We start from the raw sequence: 4,129 nt of genomic DNA on the forward strand, positions 1-4,129 counted from the left end.
TAACTTCAAGCTCCGTCTGTAGTTTATAAAGAAAACAATAAATAAAAAAAACAAACTATTCGTTCCCCAGTGGAGTCGCCATTTTGTTTCAGGGAAAACTAGTGTTGATTCGAACTGCTAGTCCCACTAAGATGGGTAGCTATCTTAGAAACAAACAATGAAAGCTTTTCAAGAGTTCCTTTAAGTGTGATAGATTAGAGGGAAGAAAAGAGGACCAACCTAGATCTTCCGCTTTGATCCTAGCTTGATTTCTCCTTTCCTTGATAGAATTTGTCACTCCTCTCCTACTTGTCCCACTTCAAAGAGTACCTGTAGAGTCAAAGTAACAGCAAACCATCAAAGCATCTCCATCTAAAACATCATAAACAATGCGGAATCAAAAACACATTGACCATACAATTGCATTCATAAACAATAAGATTCACAAATACACGATTATATGGAGGAAAACTCAAAGAACTTTATTAATAGTAGTGAAAGAGAGGATTACAACCCAGCTGTCTGATCCAACATCATCCTCCTAGTGTAGAAGCCCTCTTCACCTCATGAACAAGCAAATCACCCAACAATGCAATGTCTCTTCTCACCAACAAACCAACAGCACTTCCTTACAAAATACAAAATTCTAGCCTCTAGATCTCTCAGATGAGGGATCCATTTATAGATGTCTTGCAAGGGTGTGAGTCAGATCTGGGTTTTTGATTAGTGTCATTCCACTAATATTTCTTGGTTCCACTTGGAGATTTCTTTGATCTCTTACTCATCCCTGGGCGAATTTAGAGAGGCAAGTGTCACAGAAGTTTTTGGAAGATTCCATGATCATCCACTTAGCAAATTGTCTCTGCCATTTGTCTATTCTCGCTCATCGCACCCCATAGAAGGCCATTTCAGTATGCATCACACTTGGCTAGTTTGGCAGCCAGTATGCATCACACCTTGCCCATGGAGTAGTCTATATGGTCCAGTTTTGGCCAGTTCTGAGTAGTTTTTCAGGTGGAACTTCTGGGAAATGATGTAGTCAGTTGAAACAAAAATTTTAGGGACTTAAGGAGCCCTTAGTTTATGGCCATATGAGTTTGTGGTTGCAGTGCCCAAATATATCTATAACAGTTGTGCTATATTCTTTCCACGACTAGCTCCCCTATTTAATTAGGGAGATGGGGGGCAGAGCACCCCCCTTCGTTGTGCCGATTGCGCAGTGGGGGGGTCACAGGGGGGTGGAAACCACCCATAATCACCCCCCTCTATGAGGTCCAGGGCAGTGCCCAAGGGAAAAAAAAATTGGACCCTATATTAGGTGGGCAGACCTACCTATGTTTTTGTGCATGGTTTTTGCACATGGTTTTGGGCGCGATGGTTTTCGGTCCATGGTATTGGATGCTTCAACATGTATATATATGTATTGTAACATTTAAAGGAACATAATCAAAAATCAAGCTGGTAGTCTCGGTTTTGGGATCCAAGGGAAAATCTTTGTGTATATGTGTTTTATGTGTTATGCTCTCGCATTGTTTATTTTCTATTCTTAGAATTCGTATGCAGGTAATTTATGTACGGGGTTAAAACCTACACGAGGATTACTATCCTACTATTCCAAAAAAATTCCAATGAATATCCTCACATGTAATATTATATACCTTAATAACAAAGGAAAGAAGAGATATGTTCAAAAACGAATAAAAAAAGAGAAGTCGACAATCATAATTTTGCAAGAGACAAAGCGAGGATGGGAAAAATTGGAAAGAAAATATGATTTTTGCTGGGAGGGCTGCCAATTTGTCGTATTCGATGTTCAAGGTAGAACTGGGGGATTATTTGTATTATGGAACCCTAGAGAGATTATTTTTCAGTAATGGGTGGCCAACTCTAGAGTTTTAATTGGGCTTTTTAGTTACCTAGGTACAAAATACATAGTTGTTTTGATTGTGGTCTATTGCCCTCCAATATCAATAGAAAAGCCCAAATCTTTAACTCAGGTTTTGTATCATATACGGTGGTTGTCTCACCATTTTTGGATCTTAGGGGGAGATTGTAACATAATAAGGTTAACAACATATAAAAAGGGGGTTCATTCAAACTGGAACCAATCTCAGAAATTTATAATAGTCTCATTGAGAATTTGTGGTTAGTTGATATCTCTACAGTCAATGGAACCTTTTACATGGAATAATAGAAGGGGAGAACACCATTACATAGCTAGAGGATTGGACTGATTCCTTATATCGGAGGATATTTTAAACATGGACATATTCATTGAGGCCACTATTTTTCCCTACTTGGGGTCGGATCACTAGCCACTCTGATTGGAAATAGACCTAAAAGCAATGCCAAAAAACTTCCCTTTTCGCTTGGAGAATTTTTTCCTGATTGACCCTCACTTTATCGAACATTTCAAAGCTTGGTGGCAGGAAGGATCCATTCAAGGAAGAAACATAATTCATTCTTTTCAACTTAAGTTACAAGCATTAAAAAGAAATATCAAACTTTGGAACAAACAACATTTTGGCAAAAAAATTTAAGAAAATTTGATCTTAGACCAAAAAATATAAGACCTTCAGCAACGCATGATCCTCGAAGGGTGGACTATGGATCTTGTTGTGGAGGAAGGGTTAACTATACACCAACCATAACAACAACAATAACATGAGGAATTGTTATGGAAATAGAAGTCTAGGGTTCAGTGGTTAAATGCGGGCGAATGAAACACTAAGTTTTTCCATAACTTAATGTTATAGCATAATCATAATAATATAATTTTCTCTATCATGGGGCATAGCGGTAAACATAAGGTTTTACACTCAGAAATTGAGGCAGAAGTAGTACATCACTACAGGAAACTCTTACCAGGAAATTCCTCTCAAAGGCAAGACCAAATAAATAAGGTATTGATCTAGGTGGATATTGGTGGCCACCCACCTATTCCACCTAGACCTCCAATTGGTTTCATCAATTTCCTTGACTATAGCAACATTTACTATTTTTAGCATTTTTTCAGGTCCTAAAATTCTAGATTTGTTTTGACCCCCTAAACAATGTTTTTTGAGGTTTGCAACAGTGCCATAGTCATACGCATGGGCCTACTACAAATCTTGTAGTACTAGGTGAGGTCTTTCTAACAAGGTATTATATGTGCCAAATGGAGATCATATGACCAAGTTACAACCCAGGGAAGTTGGTTTCCCAACTAACCCAACTGGGGCCCACAAACTCTTGTCATTCGATCTCACTAAGATGGTGGATTGCTTAGAAGCAATATTGCCAACATGCTAGTGCTCTTACTTTCTTTGGCTTCACAATGGAATGGTGTTTTTCTCTTATATCAATTTTCCCAACATAACAATGTCTCATATTTTGGCTCTCTCATAGCCTATTTATATAATAAAAAAATGAATCCATCTTCCCCCTCTTGGTTCATGCATGGAAATGACTCATGAGTAGGACAAGATGATTCCATTGAGGGTTGCATATATTCAGGGCAACTCGAATTCAGTTGTCTTGGACTGAGATCATGTCAAGGAATCAGCTCCAAGTGTGTGGAGTGGTATTGAATCATTGAGTCATCCATTTCTTCGACTGCATGGATTTCGAAGGATATTTTGTGCACGGGTTTATCAAAGAAATAGTCGCGACGTACTCAATATTTTAACTTTATAAGCTTTGGACCTTAGGAGAAATTAAATTTTTGAACTACATTATGTCTTCATCTTGGAAAATCTTCACTTGTGCATTATGTTGGAGGTCTTTTAGTGTCTTCTGGATTGTGAAAACATTTTTACGATTTTCTGATGTTAACAGTTTCCCCCTGATGTAGAAGTTAGGACGAAACATATAGCCGAAATACATCACATTTTTTGTTCTAACAGAGAATCTGATCAAATTTTTCGAGAGAGAGGATAGCTTGTTATAGAGATGAGTAGAGCAACCCTTTGATTGAGTATAAAGGATAAACATGCTCTGGTGAAAACCTAAAGAATAAAAAAGTTTCTATATAAGGTGGGCATGTCCCATGCTCATTATGATGACCAGTGACGAATTATTACAATCAGACAAAAATTGGTTTTTTCCAGTCACCATTATGGTGGTTGACGTGTCGATGGTTGATGATGATAACTGCTTATGTCCTCAAGGG

This window comes from Pinus tabuliformis, chromosome X (assembly GCF_031772625.1).
Source record: "Pinus tabuliformis cultivar Carrire ecotype Pingquan chromosome X, CPIR1, whole genome shotgun sequence".
Lineage (NCBI taxonomy): Eukaryota > Viridiplantae > Streptophyta > Pinopsida > Pinales > Pinaceae > Pinus > Pinus tabuliformis.